Raw genomic sequence first — 16,772 nt, forward strand, 5'->3', positions numbered from 1 at the left:
GAATACGAAAACCAAAGAAAATTTATAAAAAAAAAATCAAGGGAAAGGGAAATCAGATGTAGGAATAAAGATATTCCATTAATCTTGCACTGTATAGGTCGGTTTTACCATAAGCGGACCGACGCTACAGAGGTGCTTCAACAGAGATATTTAAATCAAAGAAAAGAAAAGAAACAAGGGGAAAAAGTAAGGAAATCAGAAATTATAAAGATGAAAGGGAAAGAGTAAAAATAAATACGTAAATTAACATTTGTAATCTAGGTGAATCGACGATGCCATTGCGAGGCATCATCGGTCACCATCATATCAGAAAAGATAAAAAAAAAATCTAATGTAAAATTTACCCAATGATAAACACCAGAAATAACCATGCCGATGAAGAAATATAGATAACGAAGATGAAAGTAAACGGAAAGGAACTCCAAAACCAGTGCTAAAACTTTATGAAGATCAGAAGATACCCAGGGTAGATGTAGAGTTCTTACCTGATTTGCAGAAACTCTGAAGGAGAAAGGCGAAAGGAGGAAGAAGGAGATCAGATGCGTGAAGAAGGGGGTGCGAGAGGCGGTTCGTGAGGAAGGAGCTATGGCGGGGTGAAGGCGGTCCTTCTGCTTCTACCACTGAGGAGGAGGAACGGATGGCTTGAATCTCCTACGATAGGGTTGACTTCTCCCAGTCTATGGGGAAGAAGAAGCTGAAAAAAATGCAGAGAGGGGAGAAGAATGATACGAGTAAGAGGAAAAGGGAAGGAAGAAAGAGGCAATGGAGGGGTGAAAACGATGCCCTAAACCCTCTTCTGCGACTTCTTTTTATAATGAAGGTTTGTTAGAAAATTTTCCATTCGGGTCCCTCTTATTTTCAAGATTTTTTACAAAGAGGGGGGGTCCTTAACACATTTTGCTAAAAAAGTGTTTTCATAAAACTCGATTTTCAAAAGGTGTTTTCAAAAGGTTATTTTTTTGTTCTTCTTTTTCTATTTTATTTTTTTTTGTTTTTTTCTTGACATTTTTTATATTTTTTTGTATTTTTGAAGACAAAACTCTAAAAACTAAGGAATTTAAACTAATTTTGCAAAATTTCAAAATAGTTACAAAAGAAGAGTTTTTTCTGAAAAGTCAGGGTTATTTCGGGGAAATTTCTTTAGAAGAATAGGTTTGGATCCAGGTTTTGAGAAAATGTTTGAGTTTTGAAACTCGAATCGAGAAATACAATGCGATGAACCCAAACGGATGCCGGATGGACTGTCCGAGCTATTTAAAAACTATTTTTGGTATTTTCTGTAATTTTAATTTAAAAGTTGGACAACGAGGCTCAAATTTGGATCTTGACAATGGATCCAGATCCGAAATCGAGTCAGATATATAAAATGAATTTAATTTCAGTAAAACTTGATAAATGAACTGGAATTTAGATTTAAAAGTGACTTAATTGCTCAGAAAATAAAATCAGGGGCAAAAAGGGAATATTTATAAGTTTTTGAAAAATTTGGGGTGTTCACAACTTGGCACTTCGAGTCACTTCTAGAGTTGGCGGAGAAGCCCGTAAGACCATCGATAGAGAGTCTCCTAGAGTTGGAGTTGAAGCTTTTACCAATTTCACTCAAGTATGTCTTTCTCGGAAAAGATCAGACTCTCCCAGTCATCATTTCTGTAGACCTGGCTGATTCACAAGAGTACTAGATGTTACAAGTCTTGCATGAGCATGAGGCTATTGGATGGTCTGTTGCAAATTTAAAGGGGATTGATCCCTCCTTTTTTATGCATAGGATCATTATGGATGATGGGGCTAAACTCTCAAGAGAGGCGCAAATGAGGTTAAATCCCCACACGAAGGAAGTGGTGAAGAAGAAAATAGTCAAATGGTTAGACGCTGGGATCATTTATCCCATCTCCGACAGTCAGTGGGTGAGCCCTACCCAGGTTGTCTCCAAAAAGTCTAGGCTCACTGTGGAGAAGAATGAGAAAGGAAAAAGCGTTTCTATGAGGACTACTACGGAATGACGAGTATGTATTGATTACAGGAAGTTGAACAGTGCAACTAGGAAGTATCACTTTCCATTGCCGTTCATCGATCAGATTTTGGAGAAACTCGCAGGCCAGCAGTATTATTGCTTTTTAGATGGATATTTTGGATATAATCAGGTGGTCGTACATCCCGAGGATCAAGAGAAGATGATATTTACCTGTCCATACAGTACATTTGCATATAGGAGAATGTCGTTTGGGATCTGCAATGCCCCAACTACTTTTCAGGGATGCATGATGACGGTTTTCTTCCACATGATGGATGACATCCTTGAGATCTTCATGGATGATTTCTCGGTCTATGGCTCTTCATTTGATGATTGTCTCCAAAAGTTATCTCATGCGCTTCAGCACTATAGGGAGACAAATCTGGTGCTTAGTTGGGAAAAGAGTTATTTCATGGTGAGACAGGGGATTGTTCTCGGACATATTATGTCTGAGAAAGGGATTGAGGTCGATAAGGCCAAAGTGGAAACCATTGCTAGATTAGCTCCACCGATCTCTGTGCGGCAGGTGCGCTCATTTCTAGGGCATGCAGGTTTCTATAGATGGTTCATTAAGGATTTTAGCTAGATTTCTCGACCGTTGTGTAACCTGTTGTCGAAAGACCAACCATTTCTGTTTGATGATGCCCATCTGAAGGCATTCTTAGCTTTGAAGGAGGCTCTGACCACCGCTCCTATTCTTCGATCTTCTGAGTGGTCAGTGCCATTTGAGATTATGTGTGATGCATCAAATTATGCGGTTGGAGCTGTTGAGAAACTATGTTTTGATGATACATGATAAATATGATATGCTTTCATGATGCATATAGATGATACATGATATGCTTTCGTAAGATATGATAAATATGATATGATTCATATCTGAAACTGAATATGTTATATTATGACTGGATATGATGTGCTATGTATTTTGATGCAAGGTTATTTCACTTAAGAAGAGTGAAGACAACTTGATCAAGTGCAACTATTTGATGCAATCATACTACTCTGAAGAAAAAGCTTGATGGGCCATACATTCTTAAAGATCATCCAAGAAGATCGGCTACCTCAAGATGAAGATTTTTTTCTTCTTTAGAGTCATATGTAACAGAACCTTCAGAAGCATGCATATTTCATAATAGACTATATGCTTTGAAATCATACAAGCCATTTATTTACAAAAAGTTAAGCTTTCATAAAAGAATACGTTATGTATATTGTAGCATTTCAAAAACACCTTTTTGAAACAAATCATTGTACTTCCTATAAGCATTTATGAAAAAGACATTTTGACACAATATAATAGCTCATGATTTCAAAAGCATTAATTGTACTTCCTACAAGCATTTATGAAAAATACATCCTGAAAAGATATAAAAGCTCATAATTTCAAAAGCTTTTATGAAAGAAAAAGACAAAATGCATTAACTCATAATACACAATCGTTCATCTTGAATTGACGATTTGAGAAAACAAATATTATTTTATGCACAACTACTTATTGTTTAACAAGACAATTAAGTTAGAAAATGACCTTTTATTTATTTAATACTAAAATCCACACTCAAGAATGTCGACTTATATTTAAAGTCATCATTCTTTTTGTAAACATTAAATGGCACTTCAAAAAGCATTTATTTAAGAAATGACCATTTATAAAATAAAGTACTTAACAAGCATTTATTGTACTTACATACATTTAACCAAAGAAGTGATGATTTGTAAGAAAACTATTAATATACTACAAATCATTAAATTGAGTAAAGACAAATTACATTATAAATTACACTTCAACGATCAATGTACTACAAAGCATTTATTTTGAGAAAAGACCCATTACAAATTAAATATCATTTTTAATTACAACAACGTATAGTATACCTCAAATATTTAATTTATGAATGAAGACTTTTTGAAAAAGAAATATAGTACACATATCATTTCACACAAAGTTGTTTTGAGATGACCTGACACCTCACATCTCAAAAGGACAATTATTTTAAAAAGCAACAACTATTTTCTTAAGACCTATATATATACAAACAAAATAATATTTCAATACACACATATGTGAGCTTTAAAAGAGAAAAATTCCTACTCGACACACTGAAAAAGAGCTTAGAAAAAGAAAGAGAAAAGAAAAAGAAAAAGACAAGAAAAACTCTTTGACAAAAGAATCAACTGTGTGTGAAAAAGAAAAGAACATTCTGTTCTCCTGAGAGATTATTCTACCTAAGAGAGAACATTCTGAGAATCTTCATACGTGCATTCATACTCTACATATCATTTTGAAGGTTCTTTAGGAAAGTGTTGTAACTTTTTGTTATCTACTGTATCCCTTCTCTGTTGAGAGAAGTAGACCTCTGTGAAAGAGGGTGTTTCCCTTCTCTGTTGAGAGAAGTAGACCTCTGTGAAAGAGGATGTTTCTTTTCTCTGTTGAGAGAAGTAGACCTCTGAGGAAGAGGGTGTTGTACTATTTATCCCGTAACACGGATTTTATAGTGAAAGGTTCAAGTGTTTTACTTGGGGACTGGATGTAGGTCAATAACTCGACCGAACAAGTATAAATCTTGTGTTTATTGTGTTGTGCCTTATTGTCTTTAATTTTTATTTTATCGATCTGTATCGTATTTCACTATTCACCCCCCCTCTAGTGGAATTTCAGGAGTGATTCTTGGTCAGAAGATTGAGCAACGATCTCATGTGATTCATTATGCTAGTAGGACCCTATCTAATGCACAAATGCATTACACTACCATTAAGAAGGAATTACTAGCCATCATTTTTTGCGTTGGAGAAGTTTCACTCGTATTTGTTAGGCTCCAAGGTCATCATTTACTCAGATCATGCAACATTATGATATTTGATGAGTAAAAAGGATACCAATCTGTGTCTCATTCGATGAATTCTTCTGCTATAAAATTTTGATCTTGAGATTTGAGATAAGAGTGGATGTGAGAACCTTGTAGCAGATCATCTGTCCAGACTGACTGTGGACTCATCCACTGATCAGGGACAGATTGCTGATTCTTTTTTCGGTTAAGCAGTTATTTCATGTCAGGCATCTACCCTGGTTCGTGGATATCATAAACTTTTTAGTGACCGGAGAGTATCCTGCACATTGGAATCGGAATGAGAGAGGTAGATTTTGTGCAGGTGAAGCATTACTTCTGGGAGGAGCTAGAATTGTTTAGATTATGCCCGGATCAGATGATTCAGAGATGTGTGCTCGAGGAGGAGTATGACTCCATTCTGTCCTTTTGTCATTCATTAGCCTGTGGGAGCCATTTTTCTAGTCAAAAGACCACCACAAAGGTTTTCTAGTCTGGATTTTGGTGGCCAACGCTTCATAGAGATGCTCACGAGTTCTATAGGAGGTGTTTGCGCTGTCAACAGACAGGTCGCATCACCAAGCGCAACATGATGCCTCTTCTTCCTATTTTGATTGTTGAAATTTTTGATGTATGGGGCATTGATTTTATGGATCCTTTTCTGCCATCGTTTGGATTTGTATATATTTTAGTGGCGGTCAATTATGTTTCAAAATGGATCAAGGTCGTGGTCACCCGAACCAATGATCATAAGGAGGTGCTTCGATTCATCAAGCACAACATTTATAGTCGGTTCAGAGTCCCTAGAGCGATCATTAGTGATGGTGGTATGTACTTCCGTAATGTGCAAGTAGCTTCCTTAGAAAATATTCTGTGCATCATCGGATTGCTACACCGTGTCACCCACAGACTAGTGGCCAGGTTGAGGTTTCTAACAAGTAGATTCTTGAAAAGATAGTCTGACCAGACCGCAAGGACTGGTCCCATCGCCTTGATGATGCCCTGTGGGCTTATAAGACTGCTTTCAAGACCCCGATTGGTATGTCGCTGTATCAATTGGTTTTTGAGAAATCATGCTATCTCCCTGTTGAGTTGGAGCATAGGCCATATTGGGCTATCAAAAAGTTTAATTTTGATATGACCCAAGCTGAAGCAGAGAGGAGATTATAGTTGAGTGAGCTAGAGGAGATGCGTAATGAGGCCTATGAGAGTGCCAAGATTTACAAGGCTCAAACCAAGCATTTTCATAATCTACATATTGTTAGGAAGCAGTTCGAGCCTGGTAAAAAAGTGTGGCTTTATCATTCGCGTCTTTATCTTTTTTCAGGCAAGTTGAAGTCAAGATGGAATGGTCTATTCATTGTGCATAAGGTGTTTCCACATGGAGCGATAGATCTTTTAGACCCTCGCACGGGTAGCATTTTCAAAGTGAATGGGCAGCGACTGAAGCCTTATATTTCAGATACTGTGATAGGACACGATATCGAGGATGTCGATCTTTTAGAAGCGTAGAGCTCACACATGTTTGTATATTGTATCATTTATAGGACTTTGTAAATATGCATAGAATAGCATTTTTAGTTTCAGTTTAGTTTGTTTTCATATAGTCCATGTGCATAATGTATAGATCATGTTCAACGTAGGCATGTTTTCACATTTTAGATTTCATTTCAGGTTGAGTCTGCTTTCTTTCCCTCATTTTTGCATCTCATGTGCATTTACTTAGTATCATTCAATCATGGGGTAGTGACACTGGGACAATGTCATTCAAGAATAGGGGAGGGTGTACTAGCTCACCTGAATATTTTTGTCGACGTTTTGCACATATTTACACATTTTTTAATGAAAGGTGGGCTTTTAAAGAAAGAGTTTGAACTTATACGAATGTTATCTCAAATCTAATGTTTTTAGAGGATTTTTAAGCTCCACGAAATTTTTTTCTGACCTGGATCTAGAAATTATGGTTGTTCATGTGGATTTCGAAGAAATGATAATAGATACATGTTAGAGTTTATTTTGAATCACAAATATGAATATGCACAGTTTCATTTTTGAAAAACTAAGCAAATGAACAAAAATGAGCTCAAAAGTAAAAGCGCATGTGTTAGGTTGTTTGGATAATTTCACAATCCTTAATAGATGGGACTTAGACGTAAGTTGAAGCATTTGAATTCCATTTCGAAAAGGAGAGTGAAAAACTTTGTGATCCTTAGTAGCTGAGAACATACATAAGTTGAAGTATTTGAGTCTCATGTTGAAAAGGTAAATGAAGGAAGTCACTTTTGTGTCTTATTTGATATCTTTGGGATATATTGAAAAAGTATAAAAGATATTGGCATTGCACAGGGCATAAAAGCAGGCCATACGCAAGCCATAAAATAAACATAAGTGTGCAAAAAGAAAAAGCGTGAAAATTTGAAAATCAAGAAAAAAAAGAACTTAAAAAGAAAAAGTTCAGTGCTTAAAAGTGTGATTGAGAAAACCTCTGCAGAAAATATATGAGTGAGGATAAGTAAATAATAACCTATTTTTATTGAATTTTATAAGAATAAAATATAAATAATTGTGAGATTTAGAAAAGTGAAAGAAATTCTTTTTCTGTGGTGATATATAAAAGACTAATTATGTTTTGATTTTGCAATAACAAGAAATATTTGTAAAAACAAAGTCTTTAATTACCTACTACTTATGAAGATGTTAATATTATGCAGACATGACAGAGATGTTTGTGGGTAGCATCTCTGTGGGTAGCATCACTGCAAACCCTCACGAGACCTTACTCATCCATTGGGGTAACCCAGGGGTTGAAAAGGCTTGTTGCATGTGCTAAATGCAACTGTGATTCTTACGAAAGTGAGTTAGTAATAGTTTGTATTTCTTGCATTTTTCTATTTTGCTCGAAGACTAGCGAAAGATAAGCATGAGAATATTTGATCATGCATATATTTTAGGGTTTAATTCATATTAAACTATGCATGATTTCATAGTAAAACGTATTAAAAAGCCAAGTTTGTTGTTAGTTTCGAGAAAATGTGCAAAAAGAATAAAAAAATGGAAAATGCTTGAAAAATGAGTTTAATGTGCAATTTAGTACAAAGTTTATCAATTACAAGTAGTTTTAGTAAGTTAAGTTAGTAAAATAAAGTTTTTAAAAATAGTTATGGATTCGATTTGCTAAATAAATAAAGAATTAGTGCATTAAAAAAGAAAATACCTTTGACGAGCCTTGTTTTGGAATTGTTTGAAATAACAAAAGGGCTTTTTATAATTTTAAAAAAAAACACCCTAACATGAGCTTTAAAAGCTCACGTAAGGGAGGAAGGGAGGGGTCTTCTCCCTACAATCCGATGCCTCCTTCTTGCCCTCTCTTTCTCTTCTCTTCCTCATTTCTTCTCTTCTTCTTTCTTCTTCACCTTCTCTTTTCCCTCCTCTTTGGTGAAGAGCTACAACTTGGCAGCGGAGCAAGGAGGATTCCACCTCTTTTCTCAACCAAAAATCAAAGGGAAAAGAATCTCTTTCTTTCCTTCTTTCTCTTCCCCTTTTCTTTCTCTCCTTCTTCCCCCTTCCTTTCTCATTTCTGAAAGTTTGATTCAATTTGTTTTAGCATGTTTGTTTTTCTGATCATCGTTTTCTTATTTCATTTCAATAATGCATCAGTGTTTGCATCTATGAATAGCATTGTGTTTTTTTTCTTTTGATTATAGTAGCAACATCATTCATTTGATTTTACAGTAGTAGCAGTCATTTGCATTCTTTCTTTGTTTTCATGAATTCATCAGCATCGGTAATTCACTTCTCTGCATCTGTTAAGGTCAGATTCGAGTGAGCGAATGTTTGATTTCGATCAATCATCTGATTTCCAGTCTGTCTAATTTCTGGGTTGGCCTGTTGATTTTCAATTGATTTTGTTCATCTGATTTCCGGTGAAGGCCTGTCTGATTTCTGGATTGATCGACCGAACTCCAGCAATCGACCGACTAAAGTCTAATCGATTACTATCAAATTTCGATCGATTGTGTGAATATTTGAGTTTTGATCGGTTGTATTTGAACTCTGGCGACTGATTTTCTAAAAGTCGATCGAAGGTTTGATTTGTGTTTTGAACGCATCTCAACTATCCAGATCGGCTGGAATATTTTGCATTTATCGTGAAAATAGCCGGCTGAAGCATCCGACTATTATTGCTGTGAAAACAAGCGTCTGAGCTGGTTCACGGAAGCTATATTTTTATCAGCCGGAATTCCTCTGTTTGAGGTCGGAATCTGTTCCAATCCGCCCGATCAGCACCTCATAGTTTGCCGGCACCTCATATTCATTGCCGTGAAATCATATTCTGGCGTGTTCTGAAACAGAAACCGGATCATCATGATCATCTGATCTACTGATATCCGGTTTGATCGGAGGTCTGGATTGAAGCCTGGCCTGTGTGAGTATTGATCGATCCTCTGATCGATCATATCTGAGTTCTCCGGCCTGATGGAATTACTGTCTACTGAGTACTCTGGCCTGATCATCGGTCTGACTTCCATAACTGTTTGATGCAATGTTGTTAATTGTTAGTTGTTAGCTTAGTTGAATAGTGGTGTTAGTAATTTGTCATTAGGTTTACTTGTTGATTTGAAATAGTTAATAATGTGTTACTTAGGTGTTTAGTAGTGTTACTTTGAAATCATTTATATTAAGAATTAGTAATTAGTTTGTATACCTTAGCATTATATGTTTAGCATTTTTATTACTTGTCATTTAACATTTAGCAATCATTTTCATTCAAACTTGTCAGTGTATTTCTTTCGCATTATCTTTCCTTGTTTCGATTTAGATTTTTGCACTTATTTGGTATATTTTGCATAGTATAGTTTTAGTTCTCTTGTATTGCTCGTGTGCTTTTGAGTTGTGCAGAAAAGCGCAGAGTGAAGGTAAGCAAGCGAGATACGTGGTGGCCCGCGTCTGACACGCGACACGAGTGCAGAAGACACATTTTGCTTTTCTTTTAGAATTTAGAAATTTAATTCAATTTTCGGGTTGTAATAAAACCATTTTAAACCCTCTGTGTAGGGTATTCATTTGTTGTAATAAGTAGTTCCTTTTCGCATATTTTTGTAATTTTGGAAATAAAGAGTAGTTAATTGTTTGTTTGAATACAAAGTATTTCCCATTCCTTGAGTTCGATCCGGACTCCACCACTCGTGCGAGCCGGTTTTATTTTTGGTGTCTGGCTTTCACATAAAAATCTTTTCAAAAATCATTTCATAAAAATAGACATCCATATATATATATATAACATTTTATGACTATTAATGATTTCCTAGAAGATAAATATATAATTGATACATGACCACGAGCACCAAACCTTGTTTCTCGCTGCGACATCTTCTTTAGAGCTTGCACTTTCTCCCTCAGGATCAAATGCTCAAACTTATGAGGATGATCCCCCTTACGATCGTTCAGTGCACTCTCTAGCTCAACCTAAAAATTGCTCTCAGCATCCGATCTAACCACAGGACCCTGAGATACATTCACTACCTGAGAATGGTCCACATCCACCTCAACCTTAGGTTTCTCAGCCTCCCCTTGGTGAGGTACCTTTATCCTCATCTTGTCATTGCCACTGTAGCTGACGGCATCTCTAACCTTGTCTATCCTGGTATTCAGATCCATAATAACATCAGAGTGAGCAAATAGGTCACTCTTCTTTACCACTAAGTCACTCTCCCCCTATTTAGATGCTTTTGGGATAAGAGACAAGATTGTGGCCACAAACCCTTTAACTTTTTCTACACATTCTTTCTTGGATATGGGCCACTGTGAAATGGCTAGCTACTGTTTGGCCATCTTTTTTTGCATTTTTTGTTGAGTGTTTGAGCACAGTTTTTTGAGTTTATGAAATGTGTATTTTCTATGGATGTGGTTCCCTCTCTATCCACATGTCAAGCAAACTCATTATTTCATAGTACAAAGGGTGACCCAAATCATAATTTTTCTTTATTGGCTTTTTCTGTTGTGCACTAACAGTAGAAGATGATCTGGGTGTGGACACCTCCAACATAGTCTTCTTAGTTTGCATATTGTATTAAGCAAATTAATAATTTTCTACAATACCAAGACAAGGAATATAGGTAAGCAGGCAGGCAGCAAAGACACATGACAAAAAACCAAATCATTAAGAAAACAAAAAAAAATCAAACATTGTGCCCAACAAACCACATTTGTTATGCAAGATCTACAACATATAAACCGCAAAACTAAAGGATAGAATACAAGCATATGAATCGTTGAAACAAATAAAAAAATTATATTTAAAAGAAAATAATTGGTTCATTCATTAAATATGTGCTTACTAGAAAAAATGTTATCAATGATTTCAGAGTACTGCTAGAAAAGTCACCACCAAGAAGCAGATTTGAGACCACTGGTTAGGGACCACAAAGAACCCTAAAAGTTTATGTGAAAAAAGCCTTATGGTGCAGTGTTCCAGTTTTTATACTCATGAAGTTCATGCATAATTTTATGTGAACTTCATAACATATGTGCCAACTTTGTCAAGTATGTGTGATATTCCAAAGTTTGAGAGTAACATGAGGTTTGTATAAAATTATGTGCAAACTTTGTGATATATGTGCAAGCTTCATGACATATGTGCGATATTCCGAAGTTCAAGATTAACACAAAGTTCACACATAATTTTATCCGACCTTCGTGATGTCTGCAAGAAAATTCATGTGGAACTCCTTTAAAGTAGGAGTTTGCATTACCCAAGGAGTTGAGCAGTATATTGCGCAAACTTTGCCAGTTCTATACATGCAAGGGTTAAGAAGGTTATAACAAAGTTGGGTATTTGTGATTTTGGACATGAACAAAATAGTAGAAATTTTAGGGCATTTCAAAAAATGCATCATATTTGTCATACAGTACGGTCATTTTTTTATTCAAATGTTATTGTCGATATTCAAGTCAAAACTAGGTTGAACTATGATCCATTTGCATCCCTAACTGATCACCAATGTTTGGCAATGTATCCCTAGCTCGACCAAGAAGGTTAGGTGCATTTTCCTCAGACCCATAATCCATAATATATACTTCTTTTATGGTGAGGAAACTTTATTAAACCATATTAGGTGGCCTACTTAGACAGGAAAAATCCTTCATGAAAAAATAAATGATGCATTTAATTGTGTGATTGAGCAATGTTGATAGGGGTGTCAACGTGTCGGGTTTCATCCAAACTCAGGTAGAACCAGACCTAGCCCTGATTTTTGGGTATGGTTTTGGGTTCATACCTCGGTCTAATCGAACCCACCATAAGAGAAACCATACTCAAACCTGATCAGAACTACATGAACCAGACCTAGGCCATACCCAGTAAAATAATATTTTTTATCATTTTTACATTGAAAATGTAAAACCCTAAAATTTTCAATCCATTTAGTTAAATAAATATTTTTTGAAATACGAGTAGGAAACAACAAAAATATTTCCTTTGGGTTTGGGTTAGATAGTCTTGAGCTAGTTATAGATGTGTACCAAAACATATCTATGGATTGGATCCAACCCAACTTTGCCCTTGGATCCCAATCCATCCAAGCATAAATTTTGTATCCATAAATCCTTCAAAGCAGGGAGAGAACATAAGGAACATTAAAAAGGTTCAAACACTCATGCAAGAGTCATAAGTATTTGTAAATTAAATAAGTTTTTAACAACCAAAAGCTAGGATACTAAATAAGATAAATAAGATAAGTAAGATAGACAATTGGTATCAAGCTATCATCCTATCCGCCCATCACAATTGTAGCTAATCATCACCTAAAAATTGTTGTAAGGGGTTAGACTTTATTCAATCTGGTAGGTACAATAACATCACATAGTTATAATGAACTAAGGCATACTTGATGAACAAACAACATAGCATGCATTTTATCGATTGCACACATATATACTACAGAACATGCATTTCGTCATTTAATCACACTATCAGTGCTTTAAGGAAATTAATAACATGCACAAGCATGCTAATCAATATGAAACATGATAACACATGTGATTTTCTAGAGATATGTTAATGTAACAACTAATAATTTGATCATGCATATAACCAAATGTAAATGTATGTCTTATCAGAGCATATTTTCTATTATGTGAACGAGAGGTCTTTGTTTCTATATTTACCACCATGTGGGTACACACAGGGCGACTACGTTAAGTTAGACTAAGACCATATGGTGGTTTATTATTTTATTAGTATTTTAGTACTCCGCATGACTAGCTGAAATGACTTCAAAGGGGACCATGCATAGATTGGAAAAGAAAGAACCCCAAAGGCAAAAATAACCAAGGATGCATCCATAACTTATTGCAGAAATGTGTATGGGACCTACCACCTAGGATAATAATTTGATATCTCTGTCCTTTAACTTTCGATGATTGGAAACATTGAGTCATTGTCACTCGAGGAACATATCTATTAATAATATTATCCATCAAAGTTTATACAACTTACCACCTCTCCATGGTAAAAACCGAGTTCATGAAATGGGTTACTAGGCCATCTATATTAAAGGGTTTAACATTTTTCCCATGCCATATATAAGTAGGCATCATCCACCCATACAGGGTAGGGTCACATAGTGCATATGCCTTATATTAGGCATTCTCCACCCGTGTAGGGTAGGTTCCTATTTCGTTAATATAACTCATTAACTTATGCTCTGGTGCCTTTAAACCGAAGAGCATCTTGCCTATAAAGATGATCACAAAAAAGTAGAGTATGCATATGATTTTCATAATATAGTGCATTGTTGGACTCGGCGGGTGGTCATAGACCTCCATCTCATCAAGAGTAAGCAAGCATACATGTCTCACAATATGCATATCAATGTCACATGCAAATGATTCATTAAGGCACCATATTGATTTTTATCAAATCATATGCTCCATTATGAGCAATCAAGTGCAAGCATACAAAAATGACATTGTACAATATGAACCTATTTATATATTATGATAAGATTCATGGAGACTACCATAGCATGATTTCTCATTTCATAACATGCATGATTGTAATATCATCTAACATGTTGCATATGCATCAATTATAAGGCATACTATTTTATGCATACCTAAAGCATTTAGGGAGTATGCATATTCTAAATAACATGGATCACACATATTATGCGTACATAATTTTGAGCTCCTAGTCACATATATAGACATCATAGAGCATTCAAACAAACATGTTTACGTAAAACTTAAACATGTGAGCTATATAACATCATGCATATGTAAAAAGAATATATATACAAAACATATTATCAAACATGTTTATGTAAAACTTAAGTATAAGAGATATGTAACATCATGCATATGTAAAAATTATATGTATTTACATCATATAGCATGTTATCAAACATATTTTTGTAAAACTTAAACATACGAGCTATGTAATATTATGCATACGCAAGAATCATATGTATCTACATCAAAGAGCAGGTTATCAAACATGTTTACAGAAAACTTAAACATGTGAGCTATGCAACATCATGCATACATAAAAATCATACATATTTGTATCATAGAGCATGTTATCAAACATGTTTACGTAAAACTTAAATATATGAGCTATGTAACATTATGCATACATAAAAATTATACATATTTACATCATAGAACATGTTATCAAACATGTTTATATAAAATGCAAGCTATGTAATATCATGCATACACAAAAAAATTTATGTATTTCGATCATGTATTATTTTAAACAACTGATCTTACATAAAATTAAAACATGTGCATCAATGTATTTGAGTACATATAAATTATACGTATTATATATCTAACCTTTTGTACATATTTTAAACATACATTTTACAAAACTTCTCATGTGAATAGTTTCTACACTACTAGGCATGTGATAGATTTATATCGAAGCAGGTTATATATCCCCCCTTCCCTCGAAGATGACCGTTAGCCACAATGCGTGTTTGGGGGTCCCAATGAGCACCACATATATAAGCTAATGGGGCTCGTATCCCTATGCATGTCTGCATCACTCAACATCATAATCTGGTGCAATTACAAAGACATAAGTACCCTTTCTCACCATTCTTGCCCTGAAATGACGGTTCGGGAAGATGACAAAAATGTCCTCCATTTAAAAAAAGGAAATGACGGTTCGAGAAAAGGCATCTAGAAAAGTGAAACGCCGGTTCGAGAATGATGCTAACTCTTTATAGTCCAAACATTCTGTTTTTGCCCTAAGCAGTAAATTTTTGAGGGGAGAAGCGAAAAGACAGAAAAGAAGAGAGAAGAGAAAAGAAAAGAAAAGAAGAGAGAAGAGAAAACTCTTTTGCAGGGTCTCACTTGACCTTAATTTTGAAGATATTTAAGAAAATAACTCGCCTCCATTTTGAAAATATTGCGGGAAAATTGGGAGACAGGATTCGCTCGTCGGTATGAGGTTCGACCGTTCCTGGCGCCTTTACCAGGGGTAATCAAACCAAGGATCGAATTTATGCCCTTTTGCTTTGCCTAAATATTATCTAAGAATTTATTCTAAAATATGCACAGAGAATCATGCTTGTGCAATGTAAATGCAAGAATGTGTACTTTTTAAGAAAACACTTTTAGGAATATGAGATTTTCCAAGTGAAAATGTGATGATAGAATGAAGAAATGATTTCTGAATAGTTGAATCTAACTTAAAACTTTAGATAGAAAAGATGTTAGAAGTTCTAAGTTTTTGAAATAATTGGAGTTGGGAAAATAAATCTTGACTTTGAAAAGAAGGATTTGAAGCTGAGATAAAAGAAATGAGATTTCAGAGTTAGAAATGAATTTTGAATTGAATTTTGAATCTGGATAGAGATGAAAGATGGAATTGAATTTCAGATTTAAAGTTTGAAATCAGGATGGAATTCGGATTCGGGAAATCCAAATGGAATCTAAAAAATAGAAATGGATTTAAGAAGTCCAGATGGGATTTGAAAATGGAATTGGATTTGAAATTCGGAAATCAGGATAAAATTTGAATTTGAAATCTGACATTTTTAATGGATTTGGATCCGAAGTCTGGGATCCAAGAGGAAGTTGAATTCTGGATTTAGAATCCTAAATGAGAATTGGATCTGAAATCTGAGATCCAATGATGAAGTTGAATTCTGGATCCTAAATGGAATTGGATCCAAGATTTGGAATCCAAAGATGAAATTTGGATCTAAAGTCTGAGATCCAAGAAGGAATTGGATCCAAAATTTGGAATGGAATTCAAATCTGAAGTCTGAGATCCAAGATGGAATTGAATTCTGGATCCTAAAATGGAATTTGGATCTGAAGTCTGAGATCCAAGATGGAATTGGATCCGAAATTTGGAATGGAATTCGGATCTGAAGTCTGAGATCCAAGATGGAATTGAATTCTGGATCCTAAAATGGAATTTGCATCTGAAGTCTGAGATCCAAAAGTGGAGATTGCATTTGGAAATCTGGATCCAAGTTTAGGATTGGGTTTTAACTTTGGATTTGGATTTTGAAAGTCCAAATGAGACTTTTGAAGATGAGTCTAGGTTTTAAAAACTTAGATTGAATTTAAAATTTAGGAAGAAATCGAATTTTTGAGATTCAGAATCAATCCCAAACTTTGATTTTGTATTTGAAGATAAGGAAACAAACTTGATTTTGAATTTGAAATCAGAAGATGATTCAGAGATCTCAAAGTTAAATTGAACTTTTGAAATTGAATTAAATTTGAATTTGAATTTGAATTTGAATCTTGAAAATGAATTTGGAATTTCAAAATTGAGTTAAACTTTGGATTCTGATTGAAATTTGAAGTGAAATTTTAAATGAAAACGGATTTGGAGTTTCAAAGTCAAATTGGACTTTGATATTGGATTTTGAATCTTGAAATGAGATAGAAGGATGAATTGAAATAAAAAT

This window comes from Nuphar pumila, chromosome 11 (genome assembly GCF_984573655.1).
Source record: "Nuphar pumila chromosome 11, dmNupPumi1.hap1.1, whole genome shotgun sequence".
Lineage (NCBI taxonomy): Eukaryota > Viridiplantae > Streptophyta > Magnoliopsida > Nymphaeales > Nymphaeaceae > Nuphar > Nuphar pumila.